The sequence below is a fragment of the Schistocerca nitens genome, chromosome 7, assembly GCF_023898315.1.
Source record: "Schistocerca nitens isolate TAMUIC-IGC-003100 chromosome 7, iqSchNite1.1, whole genome shotgun sequence".
Lineage (NCBI taxonomy): Eukaryota > Metazoa > Arthropoda > Insecta > Orthoptera > Acrididae > Schistocerca > Schistocerca nitens.
The window spans coordinates 420,082,086-420,096,975 of NC_064620.1; the positions used below are offsets into that span (position 1 = coordinate 420,082,086).

General features: G+C 43.0%; 1 protein-coding gene across 2 annotated transcripts in view; it reads left to right on the forward strand.

Annotated features, from left to right (window-relative positions):
• The window catches only part of LOC126194822 (uncharacterized), a 155,583-nt gene that overhangs the window by 51,859 nt on the left and 88,834 nt on the right, over nt 1-14,890 (forward strand). The gene's annotated exons all lie outside the window — the stretch shown is intronic.

Consider the following 14,890-nt stretch of genomic DNA (forward strand, 5'->3'; position numbering starts at 1 on the left):
TCTTTCGAATAACCCATTTGGAGGGTACGATGAATCAACTTTCGCTATTCTTCATTGTATTAGATTTCCGTAGTTTCCAAATTTCCTTCATCCTTTTAGAGTGTTGTTCCCTTTCTTCCTGAGTCCACTTTCGTCAAGTTGTTTTCTTTCTCTCCTGAAATTCTGCCTTTGGAAATGCCTTTCTGAAATGTGCTCTGTTTTCTGTTGTGTCTATTGTAATTCCAGCGTTTTCCATGACCTTTTCAGTCTCTGTGAACCATGCCGGCTTGGATTTGTAGCTATTGAGTAATGTGAATATCCGCTTGGTTAGTCTGTTGTTATCCAGTCTTAATATATGTCCAAAAAAACTGTAGTCTTCTCTTCCTCTTTACATCAGTTATTTTTTCAGTTCTCAAGTTTTTCTCTGTTTGGTCTTAACCTGTATTCAGCATTATCGTATCTTTTAGCTCCCAGTATTTTCCTTAAAATTCTTCTTTCGACCTTCTTTAGTTTCCCAAGATCTTGATTTCTTGTTAGTTTAAGTGTTTCTGCCGCATACAGAGGTTCAGGTCTGGCCACTGTTTGGTAGTGTCTTAATTTCGTGTTCCAGGACAAGGATTTTTTTGTTATAAACAGTTTTGGTCATATGAAACACTCTTTCCATTTTGTGCACTCTAGTTTCTATAGCTGTCTTTTCTTTTGCATTGTATGTAATCCACTCTCCTAGGTATTTAAAGGAATCTGCTTTGTGTATTGTATTGTTTTCAACTGCAATATTTTGAGGAGCATCACAGATGTTTGTCATGAACATTGTTTTTGCAAAGGATATTTGTAGTCCTACTTTGGCTGCTTGTTTTTGCAGTTCTCTTATTTGTTCTTGGGCATTATCTAGCGAATCTGTAATCAATGCCATGTCATCTGCGAAGGCTAAACAGTCGACAGTGATCTTGTCTGGATTTCTTCCTTTAGTATTGATGGCCTTCCTCCATTCTCGGACTACCTTCTCTAACACACAATTGAAAAGCAGAGGTGACAAACCGTCTCCCTGTCGAACACCTGACTTTATTCCAACGGATTTGGGAGGTCTCCCCTAAATTTTACTTTCGTTTTTGTATTTGTCAAAGTTGCATTAATTATTTCAGTTGTTTTAGTATCGAGTCCCAATTCTTTTAAGGTACCAAGCAGTGTATTTCTGTCAACTGAATCACAGGATTTTTAAAATCCACAAAAGTAATTACATATTTTAAGTTCCAGATTTTCCTCATTTCTATTATGTTCTTTAAGTTTAATGTTTGTTCTGCATATGACCTTCCCTTCCTAAATCCAGTCTGATACTCTCCTAGCTGTTTGTCAAGCATTTCTTCTGCTCTTTTTAAAAGCCCCTTGGATAAGATCTGATAGGTCACCGGTAAGAGGGAGATTCCCCTATAATAGCTAGGGTCTGTTTTCTTCCCTTTTTTATGTAGTAGATGTATTAGTGCAGATGTCCATTCTGGTGATAAGCTGTGTGTTGTCCAGATTTTTTTGAGTATTTCTGTATCATGTTGTCACTAGAGTACTTCCATAGTTCAGCAGCTATATTATCCTCTCCAGGTGCTTTATTATTTTTAAGGTCTCTTATGATTTCGTTGATTTCTTCTGTGGTTGAGTCCGGTGGTGTTGGGTTTACAATATCGAAATTAATTTTTTCTTTCGGTAGATCACAGTTATGTAGTTTCTCAAAGTATTCGTCAAGCGTTCTACAGTTCTACCTGCTATTGTATGCAGATTTCTGCGTTTTTGGGTCCGTGAAAAATAGACTAGGTGGAGTGTATTTCTTTAAGTTAGTGACCTGTTTTATTAAATAAAAAAATTCTAAAAAGTAAAATGTTTTAATACCTAGACCGCATTTTTCCTATCATAATTAAATTTCGATAACGACACTCATCCTCATAACTTGAGGATAATTGCAGAATGTGGTGCCACACAACGTGGCACTACACAAAACTGGCGCTAATAGCATAGGCACATAGAGAACACACACGACTCAGATCTGTAAGTCCACGGTATTGGTGATAAGTTGAGAAAACCGTCCCAAAACACATGTACTACAAACCGCCACTGTTTCCTGCGCATGTACCCTGACATCAATATGGGATATGATCACCATGCACACGTGCACAGGCCGCACAACGGGCTGGCATACTCTGGACCAGGTGGTCGAGCAGCTGCTGGGGTATAGCCTCCCATTCTTGCACCAGTGCCTGTCGGAGCTCCTGAAGTGTCGTAGTGGTTTGAAGACGTGCAGCAATACGTCGATCGAGAGCATCCCAGACGTGCTCGATGGGGTTTAGGTCTGGAGAACAGGCAAGCCACTCCATTCGCCTGATATCTTCTGTTTCGAGGTACTACTCCACGATGGCAGCTCGGTGCAAAATGACATACCGATACACCTGACCTGCAGTGGTGTACGTGCACCAATCATAATCCCACCCCAAGCCATCAAACCACGACCTCCGTACAGGTCCCTTTCAAGGACATTAAGGGGTTGGTATGTGGTTCCTGGTTTACACCAGATGAAATCCCGGCGAGAATCACTGTTCAGACTATACCTGGACTCGTCTGTGAACACAACCTGGGACCACTGTTCCAATGACCATGTACTGGGTTCTTGACACCAAGCTTTATGGGCTCTCCTGTGACCAGGGTTCAGTGGAATGCACCTTGCAGGTCTCCAGGCGAATAAACCATGTGTGTTCAGTCGTCTGTAGACTGCGTGTCTGGAGACAACTGTTCCAGTGGCTGCAGTAAGGTCCCGAGCAAGGCTACCTGCAGTACTCCATGGCTGTCTGCGGGCACTGATGGTGAGATATCTGTCTTCTTGTGGTGTTGTACACTGTGGACGTCCCATACTGTAGCGCATGGACACGTTTCCTGTCTGCTGGAATCGTTGCCATAATCTTGAGATCACACTTTGTGGCACACGGAGAGCCCATGCTACAATCTGCTGTGTTTGACCAGCCTCCAGTCGCCCTAGTATTCTACCCCTCATAATGTCATCAATATGTGTTGTTTGAGCAATTTTCAACATACAGTCACCATTAGCACGTCTGGAAACATCTGCACACTTACTCGCTGTAATGTACTCTGACATGCACCAATACACCTCTGCGTATGTGGACTGCTGCCAGCGCCACCGTGCGACGACCACAGGTCAAATGTACCGCATGGTCATACACCGAGGTGATTTGAACCCGCAAACCGCCCACCAGAGCGTTGTTTCACCATGTATCAGCATTATACTTAATTTATGAGCATGAGTGTAGTTTCGGTTGCTATCTGCAACCACCTTCAGATCGTTAAAAATATGAAAAGGCGGTAATAAGCATTGGAGAGCACCGTCACCTGTAGTCATGCAGCAACATGCTTTCTTAAGTACCACAACAATAAGTCTGACAAGACTGGCGGACGCCAGCGTTCTCATATTATCCTACAATCTGTACATATTTCATGAAGAAGAGTACATTACATGTCACGCAGGATCATTCTTGTGTAAGCCAGGCTATGAAACAATTGACAGTTTTTGGAGTTGTTGCATATACAGTTCTCACGATAACACCTGTTATACTATTGCAAGTAATGAGCTTTTGATCCAACTTTCACTCATGCTACTGGACAATTTCCTATATGACCGTCAACCTCCGAAATTGCCGTCTACATCTTGGCTTGCTCGCGGTGACGTTTTCAACTATGTACTGCTATTGTTTCGGTACTTATGAATGCATGATTACATCCAACGATGCTTTCCAATGATTATTCACCGCCTTTTCATAGTTTGAACATCTGAAGATGATTGCAGATAGCAACCGAAACTAGTTATCTACCTTTAATTGTGATATAAAATAGCGATCTAGGCGTTAAAAGTTTTTACTAGGGCCACTCCAAAAGAAATGCATACTATTTTTTAAAAGTCCGTCTTTTATTCTACATGTTTGAAAGTCTTACAGTGTGTAGATACATCCTTTAGGAACAATATTTTCATTTCTGCACATAATTTCCATCCCTCTCAACCACCTACGCCATCTTGGAACAAGCGCCTGTATACCCGCATGATAAAATTCTGGACCAACCTGTTGGAGCCACTGTTTGGCAGCGTGCACAAGGAAGTCATCATCTTCAAACCTTGTTCCACGAAGAGAGTCTTTCAGTTTCCCAAAGAGATGATAGTCACATGGAGCCAGGTCAGGACTGTAAGGCGGGTGTTTCAGTGTTGTCCATCCGAGTTTTGTGATCGCTTCCATGGTTTTTTGACTGACATGTGGCCGTGCATTGTCGTGCAACAGCAAAACATCCTGCTTTTGCCGATGTGGTCGAACACGACTCAGTCGAGCTTGAAGTTTCGTCAGTGTCGTCACATATGCATCAGAATTTATGGTGGTTCCACTTGGCATGATGTCCACAAGCAGGAGTCCTTCGGAATCTAAAAACACTGTAGCCATAACTTTTTCCAGAAGAAGGTGTGATTTTGAATTTTTTTTCCTTGGTTGAATTTGCATGATGCTACTCCATTGATTGCCTCTTCATCTCTGGTGGAAAATGATGGAGCCATGTTTCATCACCTGTCACAATTCTTCCAAGAAATTCATCTCCACCATTCTCATACTGTTCCAAACGTTCGCTGCATACTGTTTTTCTTATTTCTTTGTGAGCCACTGTCAACATCCTGGGAACACCTGGCACAAACCTTTTTTAACGCCGGCACTTTCAGTACTCTGCAAACACATCCTTCGCCTGTCCCAACATAGCGTGACAATTCGTTCACTGTGATGCGTCTGTCAGCAGTCACCAATTCGTTAACTCTCTGCACATTGTCTGGAGTGGGTGCAGTACGAGGCCTGCCGCTGCCAGGACAATCCTCAGTACTGCCGTGCCCGCTTTCATCACGTAACCTGCTTGCCCACCGACTAACTGTACTGCGATCGACAGCAGCATCTCCATACACCTTTTTCAACCTCATGTGGATCTTTCCCACAGTCTCGTATCACAGCACATGAATTCTATGACAGCATGTTGCTTCTGACGAACGTCAAGTGTAGCAGCCATCTTGAAGACATGCTGTGACGGCGCCACTCACGGGAACAGGTTGAACTAAGTTTGAAAACAAGCGGGAAGGATGTATCTACATACTGCAAAACTTTCACACATGCAGAATGAAAACTGTATTTTTACAAAAATAGTGTGTATTTCTTTTGGAGTGACCCTCGTACATTTTAAAAAAATTATTTAATAAACCACATTAAGAGTGCCGTCTGCCCCCTCCCCACCCACACCCACGCACCTCCCGACCATGTCAGGCTTCACGAACATAGTGACGACCGTAGGCAGAAATTATTGGACCTGATCTATGATTTAACATATATATATATGTCCTTTATCTCGAAGTGATACACTCCTCGTAAAACTGTGTGTGAAATTTTTGGCTCAGAACTGACCATAACAAATGCTGCAGCGTAGTTACGAAATTATTGAAATAATTCTCTGATTTCACTTTAATTTTTCGATCAGTTGCAGTGAGTCCTTGATACGGTGCGCTGAGAAATAAATTTTGACCGTGGCGGATTAACTTTTTCCTTATGAGAATACAGTGTGTATGCCGTTTTATCACATAAAGCAGTGTACCGTAACCCCAGATGCGATATGTTATGCATTACAAAATCTGCTCTGTAAATTCATCAAACTGCAGTTATAACTCTCAAAATTATTTGGAATTGTATTCAGCGCAAATTTAAATGTATCTCTAAAATAACAATAGAACTGAAGTCTGTTGATAGTTTTACTTTGGGACCGTCTAATCACAACCGTATTAATATATATATATATATATATATATATATATATATATATATATTTGCCATTCGCATTTATCCTTTACTCTTTGCAAGGCATCTTCAGTGGCAGATTTCGTTGATATCGAATCACATGTTATGTTTTTGTTCCTTATGTTAACCGCTGTTGCTGTTCTTGTAACTGCCATTTGGAATCTCGTTTTCAGAATTCGCAGCACTAGGAGCGGTCCCAAAATAAAACTTATCACCATACAGTAAAATTATACGCAATTGAAAACGATATGGTTACAAAACTTAAAGATGTTTAAACAATAAAATTATCCAGAATGAGATTTTCACTCTGCAGCGGAGTGTGCGCTGATATGAAACTTCCTGGCAGATTAAAACTGTGTGCCGGACCGAGACTCGAACTCGGGACCTTTTCCCACGAAAGGCAAAGGTCCCGAGTTCGAGTCTCGGTCCGGCACACACTTTTAATCTGCCTGGAAGTTTCAATAAAATTATCGTTATTAAAGTCTGTAATATTCCCATTACTTGGCCTACGCAAAAATGTCTCTTACTACCTTTTTGTCTTTCAGAATGTTCTTTTTCGACCCATAGCCTAAAACGTTCCCGTATAATAAGGAAAATCAAGAAACTGCAATTTAGGAATCTTGTGGTAGCGACGGCAAATGAAGAGAGTTAGTTCCCTTTACTCTCGGATAAAAGTAAGGGAAAAAACGACACCAATAAACAAATTATTTAAAGTCTGTGTTGCCCCCAAAGGCTTCGTTACTATGATGTTTTGTTAGGTTAGGTTGTTTGGGGGAAGAGACCAAACAGCAAGGTCATCGGTCTCATCGGATTAGGGAAGGATGGGGAAGGAAATCGGCCGTGCCCTTTCAAAGGAACCATCCCAGCATTTGCCTGGAGCGATTTAGGGAAATCACGGAAAACCCAAATCAGGATGGCCGGACGCGGGATTGAACCGTCGTCCTCCCGAATGCGAGTCCAGTGTGCTACCACTGCGCCACCTCGCTCGGTATGATGTTTTGTTTTCTGCTCCTGATAACATCAACAACCTGGGAGTTACGGCATGGTAACAGCCTGATATGCCTGTATTACGGCAGATGAACCATCTGCAACATTCCAAAATGAACGTCCCTAGAATGCGACTTCACGAAACACTGTTACTTTCGTGTTTGCTGAGTAAAAGTTGGTAGCTGTGTAAGAGGCAGCGGAAAACTTTTCTCATTTGTGTATGTGTACTTCCTGTTACCTCTCTTAACGGCAACGTACACACACGATTTTTTGTGCGCATCTATGTCAAAGTACCTTTCGAATTATACAAATTTCATTGGCCTCCTTCTGCAATTATTAAAAACGGCAATTGGTACTTCAGTTTTCGATGTTCACGTAGTAATATTACGATTATTTGTACTTTGTGGCCAGATGGTCTTCCTGACACCACAGTCCTCGAGGTAGTTGTGTGTTATAGTGGTTTATCCTATGAGGCGTAATTTGGAGACCAGCCCAACATTTCCCTAAACGAGCTATGTAAACCGCATAAAAACCACACTCAGGTTGGCCTGTGCACCAGCCAATTGTCGTTAATCCTCCGCGGGTCGCACTCACTTCTCGCTAGTTAGCACACCGTGCATTGCGCTATACGAACAGGTCTTCTTTGGATTTTCTCTATATCCTCTACGTTGTGTACGACTTCTCACACAACAGTAAGGAAAAGTGGACTACAGAACAGTGCAACAACCGTCGTCGTAGGAAAGGCGAACAAGGGTAAAAAATGATTAGCGAACAAGTTAACACAATAAACAGTAGATTTACTTAACTTGCCTTTTTCCAAGTGTACATAGACTCATTACAAATACTGCAGCAAGAAACAGAGTCCAACTATCACAAATTCAAATAGATGAGGCTCGCTGTACTAACAAGGGAACCTCCCCATCGCACCCCCCTCAGATTTAGTTATAAATTGACGCAGTGGATAGGCCTTGAAAAACTGAACACAAATCAATCGAGAAAACAGGAAGAAATTGTGTGAAACTATGAAAAAATAAGCAAAATATGCTAACTGAGTAGTCCATGTGCAACATAGGCAACATCAAGGACAATATAAGCTGAGGAGCTCCGTGGTCCTGTGGTTAGAATGAGCAGCTGCGAAACGAGAGGTCCTTGGTTCGAGTCCTCCCTCAAGTGAAAATTTTACTTTCTTTATTTTCACAAAGTTACGATCTGTCCGTTCATTCATTGACGTCTCTGTTCACTGTAATAAGTTTAGTGTCTGTGTTTTGCGACCGCACCACAAAACCGTGCGATTAGTAGACGAAAGGACGTGCCTCTCCAATAGGAACCGAAAACATTTTATCGCAAGGTCATAGGTCAACCGATTCCTCCACAGGAAAACACGTCTCATATATTCTATACGACACTGGTGACGGCATGTGCGTCACATGACAGGAATATGTTGTCGACCCACCTAACTTGCACACTTGGCGAATGGGTAAAAAGATTCTTCTACCTTGCCCGATTTAGGTTTTCTTGTGGATGTGATAATCACTCCCAAAAAAGTGATGAAAACATAAGAGTTTGTCACATAAACTGCAACAAATGAATGCAACAGTTTCACAGTCGCACAGTTTTCCGTGTGCTCTGTCAAAACATATGTTTTTTTACGTTTTCAAATGTTTCCGTGTGTAGACCATCAAATCCTGCATATGTCCAAGCAAATGTAAACATGTCCTGGAATTTTGGAGAGCGAAGTTGATTATGTGTGAGTGCCTGAACTTTAATAATTGTCTGAAAATAAAAAATTAAACTTTTCACTCGAGAGAAGATTTGAACCAAAGACCTCTCGTTCAGCAGTTGCTCACGCTGACCACGGGACCACAGCGCTTCTGAACTCAGACTCTCCTAGATGTTGCTAACCTTGCACATGGCCTACTCAGTTTGTATATTTTGCTTATTTTTTTCATAGTTCCACACAACTTCTTCCTGTTTTCTCGATTGATCCGTGTTCAATTTTTCAAGGCCTATCCCTGTGCCAACTTATAACTAAATCTGAGGGGGGTGCTATGGGGAGGTTCCCTTGTAAGTATGAACGATGGTGTCGTAGTGCAGACGTTCCAGGTGCAAATGGGTTGCTTGGCTGCCACCGGCCGTCCTATACTATGTGATCAAAAGTATCAGGACACATGGCTGAAAATGACTTACAAGTACGTGGCGCCCTCCGTTGGTAATGCTGGAATTCAGTATGGTGTTGGCCCACACTTAGCCTTGATGACAGCTTCCACTCTCGCAGGCATATGTTCAGTCAGGCGCTGGAAGATTTCTTGGGGAATGACAGCCCTTTCTTCGCGAAGTGCTGCACTAAGGAGAGGTACCTATGTCGGTCGGTGAGGCCTGGCACGAAGTTGGCGTTCCAAAACATTCCCAAAGGTTTTCTATAGGAATGAGGTCAAGGACTCTGTGCAGGCCATGTTATTGTCCTGTAACTACTCTCCCACAGGCCGTGCATTATGAACAGGTGCTCGATCGTCTTGAAAGATGCAATCGCCGTCCCCGAACTGCTCAACAGTGGGAAGCAAGAAGGTGCTTAAAGGCCGCCCGTGTGGCCGTGCGGTTCTAGGCGCTTCCGTCTGGAACCGCGTGACCGCTACGGTCGCAGGTTCGAATCCTGCCTCGGGCATGGATGTGTATGATGTCCTTAGGTTAGTTAGGTTTAAGTAGTTCTAAGTTCTAGGGGACTGATGACCACAGACGTTAAGTCTCATAGTGCTCAGAGCCATTTGAACCATTTCTTTGGAGGTGCTTAAAACATTAATGTAGGCCTGTGCTGTTATAGTGCCACGCAAAACAACAAGGGGTGCAAGCCCCCTCCATGAAAAACACGACCACATCGTAACACCGCCGCCTCCGAATTTTGCTGTTTGCACTACACGCGCTGGCAGATGTTCACCGGACATTCGCCATACCCACGCCCTGCCATCGGATCGCCACATTGTGTACCGTGATTCGTCACTCCACAGAGCATTTGTGCATTGTTCAATTGCCCAGTGTTTACGCTCCTTACACCAAGCGATGCGTAATTTGGCAGTTCCCGCTTGATGTGTGGCTTATGAGCAGCCGCTCGACCATGAAATCTAAGTTTTCTCACCTCCCGCCTATCTGTCATAGTACTTGCAATGGATCCTGATGCAGTTTGGAAATCGTGTGTGATGGTCTGGATAGATTTCTGCCTACTACACACTACGACCCTCTTCAACTGTCGGCGGTCTCTGTCAGTCAACAGACCAGGTCGGCCTGTACACTTTAGCACTGTACGTGTCTCTTCACGTTTCCTACTTCACTATAAAATCGGAAACAGTGGCCATAGGGATGTTTAGTAGTGTGGAAATCTCGCGTACAGACGTATGACACAAGTGACACCCAATCACCTGACCACGTTCGAAGTCCGTGAGTTCTGCGGAGTGCCCCGTTCTGCTCTCACAATGTCTAATGAGTACTGAGGTCGCTGATACGGAGTTCCTGGCAGTAGCTGGTAGCACAATACACCTAATATGAGAAGCGTATTTTTTGGGGGTGTCCGGATGCTTTTGATCAAAGAGTACATCGTGGCGGTAGAGGGCGCTCCTAGTCCACAGCCGCTGGATGCGTGGCTCAGTGGGGTGCACGTTGAGTCCGCCAGATCCTGCGCGACCGCTGTCGGCATCTAATGGTAACTTGCAATTCCGTTGCCAACGTTGAAACGTCCGTAGGGTTGTATCAGTAGGTGATACCACAGTCTGTATCAGTCTCATCTAGTAAGAGCCCTAGGCTGACAAGCAATACTCTAGTATCGGTGAATTAGGGTTTTGTAAGCTGCCTTCGTGGATGGACTACACCTGATCATTCTTCTAATTAATCTCACTCCACTTTAAACTGTTCTGCAAGCATACTGCCTGAAGTTTAATGGATATGATTGTTTCCAGTGATTGTCTGACAATCGTGTAATCATACCATGAGTCCTTCCGTCTCTTTATCACAATATTTTACACTCGTTTATGGTGGAGATCAACTGCCAGCCCCTGAATCAAGAGGCGTTCGTCTATATGATTTCCAGAACTTGGATACAATTTTCTAGCACACACTGAGGTGACAAAAGCATTGGGATATCTTCTGTCAGACCGCCTTTTGCTCGCCTTAGTGAAGCAACCTGATGTGGGAAGGAGTCAATAAGTCGTTGGAAGTTCCCTGCAGAAATAATGAGCCTTTCTGCCTATATAGCCGTCCATAATTGCGTAGCCAAGATAGACACGAAGCCCACGCCTACCACAGTAGTACAAGTTTATATGCCAACTAACTCCACAGATGATGAAGAGACTGAAGAAATGTATGGTGTGATCAAAGAAATTATTCAGATATTTGAGAGAGACGAAAATTTGAAAGTCATGGGGGACTGGAATTCGATAGTAAGAAAAAAAAGAGAAGGAAAAGTATTAGGGGAATGTGGACTGGGGGTAAGGAATGAAAGAGAAAGCCACCTGGTAGAATTTTGAACAGAGCATAACCTAATCATAGCTAACACTTGGTTTAAGAATCATGAAACAAGGTTGTATACGTGGAAGAGGCCTAGAAGGTGTCAGATAGTTAAGACAGAGATTTAGGTACCCGGTTTTAAACTATAAGATATTTCCGGAGGACATGTGGACTATGGCCACAATTTATTGGTTATCAACTGTAGATTAAAACTGAAGAAACTGCAAAAATGCAGGAATTTAAGGAGATGGGACCTGGATAAACCGAAAGAACCAGAGGTTGTAGAGAGTTTCAGAGAGAGCAAGAGGGAACGACTGACAAGAACAGGGGAAAGAAATACAGTAGAAGAAGAGTGGGTAGCTTTGAGAGATGAAACAGTAAAGGCAGCAGAGAATCGAATGGGTAAAAAGGCGAGGGCTAGAAGAAATCCTTGTGTAACACAATATATATTGAATTTAATTGATGAAAGGAGAAAATATAAAAATGCAGTAAATGAAGCAGACGAAAAGTAATACAGACGTCTCAAAATTTAGATCGACAGGAAGTGCAAAATGGCTGAGCAGGCAGGGCTAGAGGACAAATGTTAGGATGTAGAGGCATATACCTCTAGGGGTGAGAGAGATACTGCCTACAGGAAAATTAAAGAGACCTTTGGAGAAAAGAAAACCACCTGTATGAATATCAAGAGCTCAGATGGAAAACCAGTCCTAAGCAAAGAAGGAAAAGCAGAAAGATGGAAGGGTCTATAAAAGGGCGATGTACTTGAGGGCAATATTATGGAAATTGAAGAGGACGTAGCTGAAGATGAAATGGGAGATACGATACTATGTGAAGAATTTGACAGAGCAATGAAAGGCCTAGGTCGAACAAGGCCCCTGGAGTAGACAACATTCCATTAGAACTACTGATGGCCTCGGAAGAGCCAGACATGACAAAACTCTACCGTCTAGTGAGCAATATGTATGAGACAAGTGATATATCCTCGTGCTTCAAGAAGAATTCCGATCCCACAGAAAGCAGCTGGTGACAGGTGTGAATATTACCAAACTATCCGTTTCATAAGTGACAGCTGAAAAATACCAAAACGAATTCTGTACAGACGAATGGAAAAACTGGTAGAAGTTGACCTCGGGGAAGATCAGTTTGGATTCTGTAGAAATGTTGGAACTTGCGAGGCAATACTGACCCTACGACTTATCTTAGAAGATAGGTCCACCCCCGGTAGCTGAGTGGTCAGCGCGACGGACTGTCAATCCTAAGGGCCCGGGTTCGATTCCCGGCTGGGTCGGAGATTTTCTCCGCTCAGGGACTGGGTGTTGTGTTGTCCTAATCATCATCATTTCATCCCCATCGACGCGCAAGTCGCCGAAGTGGCGTCAAATCGAAAGACTTGCACTAGGTGAACGGTCTACCCGACGGGAGGCCCTAGCCACACGACATTTCATTTCATTTCTTAGAAAATAGATTAAGGAAAGGAAAACCTACGTTTCTAGCATTTGTAGACTTAGAATAAGCTTTCGACAATGTTGACTGGAATACTCTCTTTCAAATTCTGAAGGTGGCAGGGGTAAAAGACAGGGAGCGAAATGCTATTTACATTTTGTACAGAAACCAGATGGCAGTTATAAGAGTCGAGGGGCATGAAAGGGAAGCAGTGGTTGGGAAGGGAGTGAGACAGGGTTGTAGCCTATCCCAACGTTATTCAATCTGTATATTAAGCAAGCAGTAAAGAAAACAGAAGAAAAATTTGGAGTAGGTATTAAAATCCATGGAGAAGAAATGAAAACTTTGAGGTTTGCCGATGACATTGTAATTCTGTCAGAGACAGCAAAGGACTTGGAAGAGCAGTTGAACGCAATGGACAGTGTCTTGAAGGGAGGATATAAGATGAACATCAACAAAAGCAAAACGAGGATAATGGAATGTAGTCGAATTAAGTCGAGTGATGCTGAGGGAATTAGATTAGGAAATGAGACACTTAAAGTAGTAAAGGAGTTTTGCTATTTGGGGAGCAAAACAACTGATGATGGTCGAAGTAGAGAGGATATAAAATGTAGACTGGCAATGGCAAGGAAAGCGTTTCTGAAGAAGAGAAATTTGTTAACATCGAGTATAAATTTAAGTGTCAGGAAGTCGTTTCTGAGAGTATTTGTATGGAGTGTAGCCACGTATGCAAGTGACATGTGGACAATAAATAGAAGGTAATAGAAGCTTTCGAATTGTGGTGCTATAGAAGAATGCTGTAGATTAGCTGGGTAGATCACGTAAGTAATGAGGAGGTACTGAATAGAATTGGGAGAAGAGGAATTTGTGGCACAACTTGTCTACAAGAGGGGATCGGTTGGTAGGACGTGTTCTGAGGGATCATGGGATCAACAATTTAGTACTGGAGTGCAGCGTGGAGGGTAAAAATCGTAGCGGGAGACCAAGAGATTAATAAGTAAGCAGACTCAGAAGGATGTAGGTTGCAGTAGGTACTCAGAGATGATGAAGCTTGCCCAGGATAGATTAGCATGGACAGCTGCAGCCAACCAGTCTCTGGACTGAAGACCACAACAACAAAAATTGCGTAAGTGTTGCCGGTGAAGGATTTTATGCCAGAAATGACTTCTCGATTGTGTCCTATAATTGTTTGTGTTAGACGATCTATGTGACCAAGTCATTCGCTCGAATTGCCCAGAATGTTCTTTCAAACAAATCACTAACAATTTCGACCCAATGACATGACATATTCTCATCCATAAAAATTCCATCGTTGAATGGCTACAAATCGTCTCCAAGTAACCGGGTATAACCATTGCCGCTCAGTGATCAGTTCAATTGGACTAGAGGATCCAGTCCATTCCATGTTACATTCGTTGTACCTCGCTCATTGATTTCTGTGGCTATTTCGTGCGGTGTTGATCGTCCGTTCCTTAGCACTGACAACTCTACGCAGATGCTGCCGCTCTCGGTTGTTAAGTGTTGGCGTTGTCCATGATGAGATGTAATGCTTGTAACATGGTATTCTCGCCACGCTATTGACACTGTGGATCTTGGAATATTGAATTCCATAACGATTTTCGAAATGGAATGTCCCATGCGTCTAGCTCCACCTATTAATCCGCGTTCAAAGCCTGTTAATTCCAGTCGTGGGGCCATATCATGGTGGAAACCTTTCTACATGAGTCATCTGAGTGCAAATGACAGCTTCGCCAAAGCACCGCTCTTTAATACCTTGTCACGCGATACTACCTGCATCTGTATATGTGCATATCGCTATCCCTTGAATTTTTGTCACTTCCGTGTATGTGACAGCATCATCCGCGGAAAGTCTCATGGAGCTTTCATGTTATCCAGTAGGTGACGTATAATTTCAGAAAATATAGCTCCAAAGCAGAGAAGTCGTTCCCTATCACCACATAGTGTGTACGGTCCATACCAAATAAAACTGGGGAGGGAGAGAGAGAGAGTTACTGAATGTATTAAAAAAATAGTACGACACCGATGGTTTGTTTGACTCACAGCTGAGCGTCGGGTAGATTATGAAAAACGTGAACTATCTGACACCTGAAGATGGACGTCAATTATCCCGC